This window comes from Pseudophryne corroboree, chromosome 6 (assembly GCF_028390025.1).
Source record: "Pseudophryne corroboree isolate aPseCor3 chromosome 6, aPseCor3.hap2, whole genome shotgun sequence".
NCBI classification, from domain to species: Eukaryota; Metazoa; Chordata; class Amphibia; order Anura; family Myobatrachidae; genus Pseudophryne; species Pseudophryne corroboree.
This window is the reverse complement of record NC_086449.1, coordinates 153,952,837-153,968,695: the sequence shown is the minus strand read 5'-3', so window position 1 is coordinate 153,968,695 and position 15,859 is coordinate 153,952,837. Positions and strand designations below refer to the sequence as shown.

The following is a 15,859-nucleotide window of genomic DNA, read 5'->3' as shown; positions in this document are numbered from 1 at the left end:
ACTGTAGTGTATTTGTGCATGTGAGAATTTCTCCTGCAGAGACTGCATATTCCTGACGGTCTTGTACCAGAGTGATTTATATATTCTGCTGCATTACCAATTAAAAGGAAAATCAAATTTCAAATGAATGAAGACATCTGTCGTCCATTGCAGCATCTTTCTCTACTTATGGGGAAATTGGATATTGATCCTGCCAAATAGGAGCAACTGTTACTGCAAAGCTCACAAATCTGTATGTTCCTATTTGTTAAAACATGAAGAGCCATGCATGAATGGTCTGTAGTCAGTACAACCTGCAACATGAGTCCTGATTAGGGAGGCCAATCCCGGGATCGGCGGGATCCCGGGATTTGGGCCCAAAAATGCCGGGATTTGAATCCCGGGATTGGAGCTTCCAATCCCGGGATTCAAGGGATTACAGTGCGCATGTGCGGGAGGGTGGGTGTAAGTAATGACACTTACTATTAGGCGGGCGGCCGCGGCAGCCATGGACAAGCTGAACGCGGCAGCACTTCAAATGTAGTGCCGGCTGCCAGCCAATCAGAGCTGGCGGCTCGGCAGCCAATCAGGGAAGCTGCCGCAGCAGCAGCAGCCAATCAGGAGCCACTGCTGCGACCGCTTCCCTGATTGGCTGCTGGTCCGTCAGCTCTGGTTGGCTGGCGGCCGGCGCTTCATTTGAAATGCTCCCGCGTTCAGTGAGTCCATGGCTGCAGCAGCCGCCCGCCTAATAGTAAGTGTCATTACTTACACCCACCCTCCCTCTCGCGCCGCTACCAACCCTTCCGCGCCGCTACCTACATCCTCCCTCCCGCACCACTACCTACACCCACCCTCCCGCACTGCTACCTACCCCCTCCCTACCTCCCGCACCGCTACCTACACCCTCCCTACCTCCCGCACCACTACCTACACCCTCCATACCTCCCGCACCACTACCTACACCCTCCCTCCAGCGCTGCTCCCTACAACCTTCACTGGTCCCTACTGCAATCCCGGGATCCCGGGAATCCCGGGATTGACCGTTTTTCAATCCCGAATCCCGTGATTGAAAAAACGGCCTGGGATTGGCTTCCCTAGTCCTGATGCTTGGATGACTGTTTGATCTTTAGGAATTCTGGCAGAAGAGTGATAACTACAGCACATAGGGGCCGATTCAGACCTGGAAGCCGCTACAACAGCGGTCACAGGCAGAAGGCCGGTGATGTGTGTGCACGCGCGTGCTCACACAATGAGATGCGACGGCATCTCACTTGTGCGAACACCTCTGCCTGATTGACAGGCAGAGGCATTCGTGGGGCGGGAGGGGGCATCGAGGTGGCGTTAAAGGGGTATCAACTCGCCAATGGGGTGGGCGCGGTACGGACAATGCAGGCATGTCTTGAGCATTTGCGGGGCGGGCCGCGGCGGCTGCATGATATCACACATCTACGATCAGGTCTGAATTACCCCCATATTACGGTTAGATCATAGTGCAAGTATTCTGGATGTCATTGAATGAACATGTGGGCTAATTCATAGGTGGACGCTAATTTAATGTTTGCGCAAGTTTCCGTTTCTTGGAGGGATCTGCGCATTTGCAGATCTGGTCCTGAGACATTGGACGCATTGTGGCTGCAGACATTGGGTGAGTGACAGCTTGCAGCCACTTCGGGCCGAGAAGGAGGAGAGTTGCAGAAAACACTGTCGGACGCAGTTTTACTAGCGCAGGCAGAGAAGTTTTGTTGGACATCCTAAGAACTTGAGGGTTACTCAGAGATCCGATTTCCCGGCGATTTTCATGCAGTTCCGATGTGGCAAATTGAGATGCAGCAGTGGATCTAAGAAGCTGACAGTGGACATTTACCCAAGATGGCTCCTGAGGCTTTTGCAGATTTTTTGCACAGCCAGGGCCTTAAAAGATGCAGTGGCAGTTCCATTAGTGTACCCTTCTGAATCAGATTCATGGGCAGTTCTTTTTGATTAAGTTATATATACATTGATTAAGCAACCTGGTCCCATAAACGGAATGACTGAGCATGGATGTGGTCTCTAATGTTGTTAGATGCCTGGACCTTAGTTAAACACAAAGCATTTAAACTTTTTTTGCAAAAACACTTATACTGCAGATCAGTATTGCCAGGCTCATCTATGAAGCAACATCTCGAGCCTTACAGAGTCTGATGCAGGTCAAAAGGTGCAGTGCTGCTGTGACCCCCGTGAGCTAAAGTGAGCTGTCATTTTGCAGCATTACTGTACTGCATCGGGGTCACAGCAGCGCACAGGAGGAACCGATGACCGGCAGCTAGCCCTGGAGCATCCATCCTTGGCCCCTGGCACTGTTAAGTTTGTTTCTGTGTTATTTTTTTACCGTAATCAGCTTATGTCCATCGGACACACATAGATGTTCACTGAAGCCAGGTCACGGCACAGCTTTTTCTGCCGGGGGGAGAGGGGGGGGGGGGGGGGGGGGGCTGAGAAAGCTGTGCAGAAGTAGGGATCTTGCAATGATCCCTGTGATTACGCCAGTTGAAGCTGGCGTAATTGTCACAGGGTTCATTGCTTTTTTTTTCCACATATTTTTTTTTTTTTATCAATTTGCCCAGATCGCATTTCCCATTATAAGTATGGGGAATGCGATCTGAATCTGTTTATTAAAAAAAATGTGAATTAAAGGGTTTGGAGCAGATTTTCATGAAAACTGCTCCGAAAGCCCTCTAATACATTTGAGTGAAACTAAAATTATGTTTAAGGGTCTGATAACATCCTTTCCATATTTTTTAGTTAAAAAAAAAGTGAATACATAGGCCCCTGAGAGTGATGTATGATAGAGAAGGAAATCCCATTTAACATGGTAGCCTCCTCCAGTTTACAATCGCTTTGATGGAGTGAATGCAGAAAACTCAGTTCAGACTATCCAATTAGCCCCGAAGGCAGTCCCATACCAGCACTTATCTGGGTGGGTTTTTTTTGGGCCGTGCTGAAGTGTCCCCCCCCCCCCCCAATAAATCCCTGATAATTACCCTGTTTTCGAGATTGCGCCAGCGAAAACATATACTGTAGGTCTGTGAACTTATCACGGATTCCATGTGTTTTTGCCTGAAAACTGGTAATTCTTCAGGTTCTAAAATAAGGCTCTAATTGGATTATCCAGAAAAAAAATTGCAGTACTGTCGCATTTTTAGCAACTGAAAAATTATTGGGGCTAACTGAACTCCCCCCTTACTCAGTCACTGTTCAATGAAGCCCTGGGAACTGCATGCTGAGACAGATTTCCCAGAGCATCTTTATCTCCGTCGCATAAGCCCCAAAATGTTTTATTGTTCACCACTAGAAATGGGAGGGGGTTTAGCGTGAGTAGGTGTACCAACAAAATACTGCAGTCACCAGGACAAGATCTTTCACAATAAATCCTGATTAGTCTGGGCTGCAGGGACATCTACTTGGGCGTGGCTAAACATTTTAAGGAGTATGCCCTGTTGTGAATACTAGGCCTCTGAGCACTGAATATGCATGGTAACGTCCAGGGGCGTTTCCACAGAGGAGGGGGCCCGTGTGCACCTCCGGGTGGGCCCCCTCCTCTAAATAGCGCTGCAGACTCCGACATTGTGCCAGAGTCTACTGCGCATGCGCAGGTCTCCAGAAACATGGCGCCTGCATGGCAGCCATTTTGGCGGCAACTTTCGCCGTGATCACTGCGTCCGCCATTAGACTCCGGTAAGGTAAGTATTTAAATGGGTGCAGTGTGTGCTGTGTGGGCCCTCCCTGGACCCAGGGGCCCGTGTGCACCGCACACTTTGCACCCATTATAGAAACGCCAATGGTAACGTCATCTCGTGCACGGGTACTCCAACAGGTCTGGGCCTATTGATCCCACTTTCCCCCTCTTGGCACCTCTTTATGCAGCCTTCCCATACAAAAGCACTGGAAACCCTTCCCCGATGAGGGAATCGGTATGAAATACCTCCAATCAAAATCCCGACGTTCAAAATCCCGACACCAACTGACCGATGGTCAAAATCCCGACAAGGTCAAAATACCGACATGGACAAAATACCGACATTTAAAATACCGACAAGGTCAAAATACCGACATGTAAAATGCCGACAGGTCGAAATACCGACACACGTTGTCTTGTTGTTTTTTGGGTGTATGTCGACATAAGTCAACATGGACACCATATAAAGTGTACCGTGTCCCCTCGCATGGCTCGCTGCGCTCGCCATGCTGCGCTCGGCACACTATTATATTCCCCCTCCAGGTCCACTGGGATGGTAAAGTATGAACAAGTCGGTTTCAATGAAAAAAATCATGAAAAACTCATGTTGGTATTTTGACCTGTCGGAATTTTACATGTCGGTATTTTGACCTTGTCGGTATTTTAAATGTCGGTATTTTGTCCATGTCGGGATTTTGACCTTGTCGGGATTTTGACCATCGGTCAATTGGTGTCGGGATTTTGAACGTCGGGATTTTGATTGGAGGTAAACTGACTGCATCCCCCGATGAGAGCTGTTGATACAAAATGCCATCAGGATTATTGCTGTGATAATAGGATTATGGTCAGTGATAACTCTGTTAATATTTAAGGCAAAGGGGAAAAAAAGTCTTAATTGCTGGCAAACATAATGTTCCATTCCAAGTGCACTTCTGCTTTTTACTCGCTGGTAATCAGTCCCCCAGTGTTCTATACATTACGTAACACAACGTTCAGCCTGCTGATACATCAGAAAGCCAGTATAATGTATGTAAAAAGTGTATAGTATAGGAGAATAATTAATTTGTCTAGAAATACAGCTGTTGGGGCAACAGGTAGCAGCACAGTAGAGCCACTGGTAGCAGCAGAAATAGGGTTAATATAGAGGACGGTTGCAAGGTCTGATTCTTTTACTTTAGGGTTAAAATAAGACAGAGCGTGGCCTATTGCTTGAGCCAAGCATGAACGATCAGCCTCTTACATTTCACGCAGGCTAGAAAAATGAGGGGAATAATGCAGAGACTGTATAATGTTTATTACATGTTAGTGTGAAGAGGAATGAAGACCAATGGGGCATAGAACATGTAATAAATATTACACCAGACTCTCAATGAAATTTTAATGCCTTCCCCACTGATCTTCTGCTTAAATTCCTACATGATCTGATTGCCCTACTGAAGGCTCTTAGCTTTTATATTCTTTTTCTTTGTTTTATTTCCCATTTTTTATTTCACCGTAGCTGCCGCTGCTCCCTTCGTCGTCCAAGCAGATCAATTGCTTGGGGCCGTGTTTATAGCAGACTCCTTCCATGCACTAAGTGCCGCTTTCCAACAAAAGGACTTCTATAAACTGGTGTATCTATAGAGGACCCAGGTAAAGCTGTGTAAGAAAAACGGGTCATCCCAAACCAGGGTAGATTAATAAAGACATTACCGTCTCCAGGTCACCCTTGCAAAATAGGCCCACCAACATCCACTTACTCCAAATGATAAAGATTTTTTTATATTCCTTACTGAAAAAGGTTTAGTAAATGTGTAGTATGTAGAGTAATACAATATGCCATGTACTGTTACGGAGGGAAATGACTGTAGAGCGGATCTAGGCACGGGCAAGTCGGCTGGGCCCCTGGGGCCCTGGGGCCTGTGGGATAAGCTGCAGTCACCCCGCAGGTGCCCGCTGCCCACCTGCACCCCGCATCCCGCACTCCGGCTGCAGCAGGCGCCGTGGGCTGTAATTGACCTCTAGTGTCTGTGCTATGGGAGAGACGTCATGACATCTCTCCCTTAGAGAGGAGCGGCAACAGCGGTCGGGAAGTAGGAGCGGGGCTGGTGAGTAGTGTTTTTTTTTGTGTTTGTAAGCGGCGCTACTAGGGACATAACTACAGGGGCACATCTACAAGGGGCACAACTACTGGGGGCCAATCTACTGTGGGCATAACTACAGGGTCACAACTACAGGGGGCACAACTACTGGGGGCACAGCTACAGGGGGCATAACTACAAGGGGCATAACTGTGGCCACACCCCTCCCCTATGAAGCCACGCCCCTATTTTTTAAGTGGGCCTTAGGCGCGCACTAACCCTGTTTTACCTGCTGGTGGGGGTTGGGGGGGTTGCGCCAAATGAAACTTTCACCCTAGGTGCCACTAGAACCGACCCTGTACAGTACAGTATTGGTATGAAAGAAAATGATCAATTGAATACACCTATTTTTAATACTAAGTTGGGAATGAGTGACTATGTGAGAATAAACAGATCAGGCAAACGGTCAAAATAGCACTAACTAATGGTACAGTATGTAGTCAGTAGTCACAATGTCGACTTTCACATTCACTGTCGACACATGTAATGTCAAATGGTTCTTGTTTGGTATATGCACAATGCTGAAGATGATGTTGTCACCAGATGTATTGACGTGCTTGTGTTTGGCTTTTTGTATTTTCTTCATTGCTTGTGTATGAATTGTTTTTCTGTGTGTGTGTTTTAGCAATTTTAAAAATGATCTTGTACTGATGTATTACTTTGTTTAAGTTTATTAAAGTTTAATAGTGAATGCATACTGTATTTCACAAGCAAAACAAATGGTTAAAAACAGCAGCAGCTCTCACCTTTGTGGTAGAAGGGAGAATGTCGCTGCGCCTTCATTAGGTGACACCACCAGTCACATGATCACAACCAGCATGTGCGCATACATACAGAATGGCTCATAGGGGGGTTAGGGGTCTATTTACTAACCCTTAGATGGAGATAAAGTGCACAGAGATAAAGTACCAGCCAATCAGCTCCTAACTGTCATTTTTCAAACCCAGCCTTTGACATAGTAGGAGCTGATTGGCTGGTACTTTATTTCAGTTCACTTTATCTCCGTTTAAAGCTTAGTAAATAGATCCCTTAGTTTGATATACTCACCATCCCGGCAGTCGGGATGGTGAGTATTCCGGCAGGGGAAAGGTAAGTATAATTACCTTAAGTATAATTACCTAATCCCCCCTCCCCGCAGCTTAACCCTAACTCCCCCTCCACAGCCTACTCCTAACCCCTCCCCGTGGCTTACCTCTCCGGCGGCCCAGCAAACACTCGTTTGAGTTCCAGGCGGTCGGAATTCCAGCGCCGGGATTGTGATCCTAGTTGGGATGCCAGCGTTGGTATTCCAAGAAATATCCGAATTCCGACATCAGTATTTAGACTCCTGGGATCCAGACTGACGGGATCCTGCCCGTATCTCCTCCTAAGTGGCTGCATCTGCTTCAGCCCATTGAAGCATGATAAGCCTGCTGATGGAACAGTGGGAGTGGCTTCACAAAGAAAGCTCTCTCTGCTAATTACACACCAGACTGGCATCCCTGTGGGAAGTGTTGTTTTCCTCTGAGAATGTCAGGCTGGTATGATTACTGGGGTTTGGGAGGCTCATTGGGTGTGTGGTGATTTTACTGGGGGAGCTGCAGTCCTGCAGTCCTTAGGTAAAATCCAACAGTGGTTACAAACATACTGTAGGTGTTAATGTATGTGCTGTATGCCTCAAGGAACCTGGGTACTTATGCTAATGGTGTAGAGCCACATGCATCTTGGTGGCAGTAGCAACTTTGCACACAGATGTGTCCTCACTAACCAGCCTGGTTTGTTACACTGCGTTAAAATGCAACTATACCACCCCCTTCCCCCCGACACTCAGTATTTTTTTACTGAATGTGCGTCTTTTCCTCACTCCTATGCAAGAAGTGCACATAGTATGTACCCTGTACACCACCAGTAGATTTGCGCACTATCGCAGTGCAACAAGGACTATTCTAGCCAAATTCTAGCCCTCAGTAGTCTACTATCCTTTTTGTGCGTGACTGAGATGCAAAAAAGATGCTAAAGCTCAAAACTAGCCACCAAAGTTGCGCCATAAGCCTTTAATTTGGGGCTCATTTGCATCCAGCTCTGCATTAGGCCCTGATAGCTTCGTCCATAGAGCATTGCTCACCAAGGCACAGGTACATCAGCTGGTAATGCAATTTACTAGAAAACTTGTTTGCTGTATTATCAAAGTTTCAGCATCTGATGAGTTCCTAGGAGAAATGAGTGCTTAATTACGTTTGAGGGGACATAAGTACATGTGTTTGTGGGTGACGGTACAGCATTGAGACTAGATTAGTCATGTTAGGAAATTCACTTGACTGACAAGTTTTGGGAATTTGGGTTGACCTATTAGGTGTAAGAAAGGGTGGGTATTTTTACAGTACTTACAGTATTTCCTGGAGAGTGGAGGGCTCTACTTCTTTCCTGATGGAGTTTCTTACCACCCTCATTTACTGCTCATCATGATGGTGGTTCTCTCGGTGAAGGTCCGCCTTGCTGTTTGTGGTGTTCTTTCTTGATTTTCTACCTTTTGTTTACAGATGATGCTCTGAGTGGCGGGCAAGCATTGCTCTCAGTGGCTGTAGCTGCAATTGTAGTATTGTGGGAGAACTCCCCTTTGAAATTTCCCCTTTGCCCTTAAGAGGGCACCTGGGAGTGTCCCTGCAGATGTTCAGTATGGCCCAGTAATAGGAGGGGGAATTTTTCCCAACAGTCCAGTATAAATTGGAACAGATGTTCTATCCCTTCTTCATCTATGTTATGTAAATTTTAACTCAGATTAATGATCGATGTGAAGAGAATATCATAAGTACCTCTCTTTCCCTTGTGGTAGTAACTGTTAAAAAACATAAAAGCATATGAACTCCAGTTGTTGCATTCTAATTATACCATAACATATAAAACCTGTAGTTCTACACAATAGACACAAATTGATCATTATTTCATTATACACATTTTACATAAAGAGATAATGGAGTAAAAATCAATCTCCACATACAATATTGTAATGAAGGGATCATTGCCCATGACCCTATAGAAAGTCCTTCACCTAATAAGGTGACATACTGTAGGCTGGGAATTAAATCCCACAATCTTCCATTTGCACTTGAATAACCTGAGCGCCCATTATATAAAAATGAACACACACATACAATATAAAAAAAACCCACACATATTTATATTAAACAACATAGTACTAGCAATCAAATACAGCCATTACTTAACATTAGTCACATCTGGTCTACACTGTATAAGAAAGCAACTAGCTGTTAAAGATTTGAGTGGCGCACTTTTATCAAGTAAGTGCTTCCTCCATGTTTTTCCCCAACACACTGCTTTAGAACATGATGAAGCCTTTAAGTGCATGGTAAAATGCAGGTCAAACACATTAGATTGGTCAAAATAATGGAAAACATTTTACCAATCGGATATTAACTTTGAATGGTTTGCTGTAAATAAGATTAAAATGCACCTGCTGTCTGTAAACAGTGGGGCGGCCATTTTGTGTGTTAAATTAAGTGCCACCATGGAAGCACTTTGTGCCTTAGTAAAATACTTGGCATTTCTTGGGGTCCATTATAAAGAAGGTATAGGACATTACCACTGGATTGGTAGGGTACTCATTTTCCAAGGCAATCGATCCTGAGCCATTTTTGTAAGGAAAATATATAGATAGTATATACACTAAAGAGCTGCATGCACTGGGTATACTTACTGACACTGGAAAACACTTACTCACTAAGGGGGAGATTTATCAAAGCTTGGTAGAGATAAACTGGAGAGAGATAAAGCATACCTCCCAACGTTCTCATTATCCGAAGAGGGACACACGTGCAGCAAAGCTCCTGACATTTTACAAACACAGCCTGTAATCAACAGGTAGGAGCTGATTGGCTGGCACTTTATTTCTCTCCACTTCATCAGTCTCCAAGGCTAAGTACATCTCACCCCTCATGGTTTCCAGTGTTTAGAACTAAAAATATCAGTGTGTTTCTGGAAAAGAAAAAAAGAGGCCTAAATAATGTTCTGTACAAGAAGATATGTTTAACTAGCTGTCACTAATTATTGACTAAAGGGCAAATACACAGTAGATCCAAAGCTATTCCACACCCACTGTAACCAATCCTATCCTATATACAGTAGATCTTCTTATTAAAATTAAGCTATATGTTTTTACTTAAAAAATACCTTGTACTGTAAAACAGGCCTATTTTCTTTTTGTAGGGAAAATTCACCTGCTGCAGCCATGAGGTGGGGACGTGATAGGATCCTTCCAACGCCGCTGCTGTTTCAGGGTGATAGAAAATGAATGCACAGCACCTCAGAATAGATTGAATATGTTAGATGTACAATACTATGCCTAAACTGCATGGTGTGAGTCCTTGTGTATGGTTAAGCACAGTAGTTTCTAAACGCGTCCCTCAAATCCCCCCCCCCAACAGCCCAGGCTTCAGGTTTATCCCTGATTCTGCACAGATGATATAATCAAACTGACTGAGATACTGATTAAGCCACATGTGCCTAAGCATGAATACATTTAAACCTTGGGCTGCTGGGGTGCTTTGGGGACGACGTTTGGGAACAACCTGTATAACATATAAAGGTGAATTTGTCACATTCACTCAGGGGAGATATCCATTATATGGACTGAAGCAACATTTAATCTATAGCTACAGTACATTAGAAGCTATTGACATCACTAAGGCCAACTTTGGAGTGCTGCGACCTGGGATAAAGAGTGTGGGCATGTCACAATGTGGGCTCTACCATGTCATAGCAGGGGTATGGCCTCACCCAATGGAGTAACTAGCACTTTTAATGAGCTAGTCTACAACTTACAACCCTCCCCTTCTCTTCCAAAACTCACAAATTGCTATGCACACTGCACCCATTTATCCAATGCTCTGCCACAGTCACAACACTTCTGATCCACAGGCAAAAGGTGTCTAGAACCAGAAGATTACCTCCTAAATGTGTGATATTTGGGAGGTAAGCTGTGACATGAAGCACACAGTTATTTGTATCTCAGTGATTTGGCTAGTTTGAAGGGGCAAATGTCTTCATGTCTCATTAATATCACTAGCCCCTGGTGATTTAAGAGGTGCTATGAGTCCCTGCTGCGGCTCATTTCTGTTTGTGTTCCTGGCTGTCTCCTAGCAACCTGGAAGCTGGCTACACACCTGTTTGGGAATGCTTCATTGCATGTTTCTTGTGAAAATCAGGAGCCTGGTGGAGGTGCAGAAGCACAGCTGCAGAGAGTTGGTAATTAGGGGAGGCTGGCTGTACTGTGACTCTCATTGGCTCTTGTCTCCTATATATGTGTTGTCTGTCTCTCACTCCTTGCTGGTCATAGTTCCTGGTTGCAGCGAGAGCCCTTGTCTCTAGGTTCTAGTACTAGTTGTGTAAATCTCTGGTTATTCTGTTACTGTCCTCTGCAGTATTCCTATGTTCAGTTCTGTGTCAGTTTTATTGTCATCAGCATCCAATTCAGTTATACCTGGGTTTAGCTCTCTGTCAGTTATGCAATTATCAGCATCCAATTCAGCATCCATGTGTCCAGCCCTGTGTCAGTACATAATCATCAGCTTCCTACTCTATGTCAGTTGCATTATCTGTCTTGATAGCTTTTGTTATTTCTGCTTATAGTACTCCTCGTCTTCTTGCTATACAGTCTTGTGTTTCCTTAGTTATCTACCTCACCTGCAGACCCTCAGTACCTCCAAAGACAGTGGCCCTGTCTCTTCGTTGTTTTGGTCTAACTTATTTCTGTAGTGTATTGTCTGTGTATGTACTTTATGTTCTCTCCTCATCCGAAAGCTGTACAGAGTTTGGGAGAGTTCTGTGTTTTAGGGGTCTATTTACTAAGCCTTCGATGGAGATAAAGTGGACGGACATAAAGTACCAGCCAATCAGTTCCTGTCAATTTTCAAACACAGCCTGTGACATGGTAGTTAGGAGCCGATTGGCTAGTACTTTATCTCCACCCAAGGCTTAGTAAAAAGACCCCTAAGTGTCTATTGTTTGTTCTCCAGTCCCTTGTCTTAGAGAAGCTCCTATCCTCTTTTGGTCTTTCGCTTTCACTGGCATTGATTCAGGACACTCAGGGGTTGAGCTCTTACTATCGCCAGCGGCATACATCCTGGTGGGCATCCCAGTACCGGTAGGCGCATCAAGCCTTATGGGAAAAGCGGCTCTTATAGGCATGAAAACCTGCTGGTAGGTTCTATGAGTTTCAATCCTGGGTGTACAGGGGTCACTGCCAGAAAACCTTTAAGAGACGCAGACCCTTCGGAGAAGAGGATCCTCCAGTTATAACATGAGGCTGTATTTTTATGAATATTGGGTTCACTTACCTAACTAATTATACACCACATTATTCTTGTATGATGTTAAGTGCAACATATGCTGTTGCTATTTGCCACTGTGGGCCTGTCGGTATCCGGTCTCTAGGTCAACAAGACTTAGGTCGACATTGCCTAGGTTGACCACTGTTGGTTGATAGTAACTAGGTCGACAGGGTCTCTAGGTTGACATGTTCTAGGTTGACAGGTCAAAAGGTCGACATGAGTGTTTAAAAAAAACTATTTTTTTTTTACTTTTTCATATTTTACAATCCACGTGGACTACGATTGGGAATGGTAACCTGTGCCGAGCGCAGCAGTAGCGAAACCAGGCACCGTGCCCGAAGCATGGCGAGGGGATGCGGTGCACTAAATGGGGTTCCCAGTCACTGTATGGTGACGACACCAAAAAAAGATTAAAAAACTCATGTCGACCTTTTAACCTGTCAACCTAGAGACTCTATCAACCTAGAATCCCTGTCGACCTAGTTACTGTCGACCAATAGTGGTCCGCCTAGACACTGTCGACCTAAGTGTGGTCGATCTTCAATACCACACCCTTCAATACCACACTCTTAGGCTCTCATTCAGCAGTGCACGTAGGCAGCTCTGCAAATGTTATCACTATAAATTCAAATGCGGTAGGAGGTGTTAAACACCTCCTTGCTGCATTTGCTTTCCCAGCGTTGTGACCAGCATCACAAACTGGGATCAACATCGTGACGAATCATCGCACTGTTACCCGCAGGCAGCCAGCTTTGGAAGCTTTAAACTAACTATCACAGAGGGCCTTGTGAGGCCCAGAAATCTGCATCTTTACATGCAGACCCCCCTTTCTGACAACGCTGGCTGTCCCTCCTCTGTCCCCCAACGCCTCTGCCTGTGAATCAGGCAGAAGCTTACGGACGGATGGCTGCGATCATGCAGGAACCATTCTGCAAATGCACAGACCGGGTCCTGCGACTGCATACTTTCCTGATAATCAGATGATCACACAAGTGATCACTAATGAATAAGGGCCCTTAGCTTTATCCATACTTACAGTGTCATGATACATACAGTATGGTATATATATTTAATTACATATTAAATTCACTGCCCGAAAAATGGAGTCTAGAGTTCCCAGCATTTCATTTACATACTGGAGCCATTGGCATTATGCAGGAAAGTGAAGAAACTTATTTAAGAAAATGAAGTATTTCTGGAACAAATAGCAATAATAATATATAACGAATATACTACTGTATTTAATAGGAAAATGAATATTTATGACAGCAGGTGCATTACAAGGATTTATGGATGAGGAGCCCCATTGAGATATTGAAGATGGAAATTAGACATCTCTATGTGCACCTCTTCAGCAGCCGTCTTGACAGAATTAAAGAGCAAATGTTGATTATGTCTTGACTGGGCTTATAAGATCATTGGGCACAGAATGTAGCAGTAGAGTTAAAATAAAAAAAGGAAGATGCATTCTGTAGGCCATGTACTTCTAGTAGCACGGAGTAGATAAATGGAGTGGCTCTTATGGGATGTCTTATCTTCTCACCTCCGTTCATCAAGACTCATGCCAATCAAACATTTATGATACAGTATGTTCACACAAAGTGAAGAAAAATGCTCACATCATCTACTGTAACTCTTACCCCACAGCATCTTGCTACGATACCCACCCAGCCAAATTATTGTTCTGAGATTTGTATTAAACATGTCCAACTCTTCAAGTCTTGTTCACATTTCCGTCAATGATTTCGATGTGTCCTCTGTGAGTCAATCCCTATATCTTTGTACAGCAGCTTCATGCTTCAAAGACCGTTGCGATAGCCCGGTAATCTATTAGTTTAGAGGACTATTCTTCCTGCCTCCCTGCTGGAACATAGATTTTATGGTTGCTGTTTCATTTCTGGGCACTTTTTCCTTGTTCTCTGAGTTCTGACAATATATCTTATAGGGGTTGCAGTCTTGAATATATATGTGGGTGTCTGGGCCTTTGAGACTTATTTATTTCCCAGTCAATAAGTTGCAGCCACTGCTGGTTTTTTCCCTGTCTGGAGTTTCGCAGCTCAGAGTCTGAATATCCGCCCCTGACCTTTTGTAAGGAACGCTCCAGACATTTGGCAGAACACGACAAAGAGCCTTTCTGCAGATGCTGATTTATGATGCAACAGAAGTTCTGACCCAAATCAGAGCAATATAGCTGCTTTCTACCCCATTCTCCAGACCTGCTCACATATCTCTCATTACTTTCTATTTGATTATCTTGCTCCCACGTCTTCGGCTCTCGCTCACTGTATCCTTGCAGACACATTGATTTTTGCCGCCTAGCCAAAATGACTTTGATTAATTGAAAACCTGCATGATCTTGAAACATAGCCGCACAGCAAATCTGGCAGCATCAGTCCAACCTTAAAAAATAATAATAATAATAATTATAATAATATACAGGCGTCAATAGCTTCATGAATAGAAAACATTTGATATGATATTGTATGTAATAGTTCCTGCTATCTGTTCATTAAAAATCAATGTTGGGATTACTGTTTTACTATTCATCATGTTATAGTATAAAAGATTGCTTCAGATTAAAGTTATGAGTTGATGGTTTTATTCACTCTGTAGCCTGCATTTAATATAAACAGCATAATGGGACTTGCAAATACTGTAGTAATGCAATTTATGCAGGCGGACTAGGTCAATGAATGAACTTCATTTAGTAATTATTTATTAGTAAGTGTCACTGCTGTGTATGCATTTGCAAAGTAGAAAACTTTCACACAGTGCGTCGTTTTACAGATTGCTGTATAAAGCATAGGCATGGTATTGGGATCCCGGCGCTTGGAATGCTGGCAGTCAGAAAACGAGCGTGGCTTTCCGACACTCAGGATCCCGACGCACAGATGCCTACTTAGAAACTATACTTCCCGTAATCCCCTAACCCTCTTTCCCGCAGTAACCCTACCCCCAGTGACGCCTAAACTCTCCCCCAACCTAAACCTAATCCCCCCACCCCTGCAGTGTTGAGTCCCAATAGTCCTTTGTTCCAGAACCCGGCATTCTGGATCCTGGTGACGGCATTTCAATCCATGTCGGATCCTGGTGCCGGTATAACCAGGAGTGTCAGGATTCTGGAGTCAGTATTCCGACTGCCGGGTTCCTGAACTCCGGGATCCTAACAGGATCCTAATGCATATACAGTATGTCTACTTTACATGCCTTGAGTACAGAGTGCTGAGGTCAGCTACAGGATTGTAGCAGGGTATTTTTTGGCACCACAGAGAGGGGGCTGGGCCGGAAGGACATAAGGGGTCTATGTATTAAGCCTTGGAGAGAGATAAAGTTGGCGGAGATAAAGTACCATTTTACACACTGAGTTACCCGGAGGGGATAAATGAAAAGTCAATAAGTATGCTAAGGTTACGCTGCCAAGTGCCTCTCCAGGCTGAAAAGAATTGCTCCAGCAGTGGTAGGGCCATGTGGTGTTTACTGAAATGAGTGAGGTTTGATGTCACACGATTTATGGCTGCACACCCTCTCCCACCTTGCAGGCATTCAGGTACTCTTCCTGGAGAATCAATAACTACAGTATGTGATAAAGAGGTGGCACATGTACAGTACATGCAGAGCCGGTTCTAGCCCTTGTGGCGCCTCAGAAAAAATAGGGGCGTGGCTTCATAAAGAGGCATGGTCAGTTATGCCCCCTGTAGAGTTGTGCCCCCGTTTGTGCC

General features: G+C 44.7%; 1 protein-coding gene and 1 long non-coding RNA gene across 3 annotated transcripts in view; one reads left to right on the top strand and one right to left on the bottom strand.

The window, feature by feature from the left end:
• Positions 1-10,105, bottom strand: part of LOC134935072 (uncharacterized) — a 112,252-nt gene extending 102,147 nt beyond the window's left edge. Inside the window, exons 1-2 of the long non-coding RNA XR_010179877.1 lie at positions 10,029-10,105; positions 8,182-8,629 (exon numbers count right to left, since the gene is read on the bottom strand). This is a non-coding gene — a long non-coding RNA (uncharacterized LOC134935072). The remainder of the gene's footprint in view (positions 1-8,181; positions 8,630-10,028) is intronic.
• Positions 1-15,859, top strand: part of LRRTM4 (leucine rich repeat transmembrane neuronal 4) — an 871,250-nt gene that overhangs the window by 108,696 nt on the left and 746,695 nt on the right. The gene's annotated exons all lie outside the window — the stretch shown is intronic.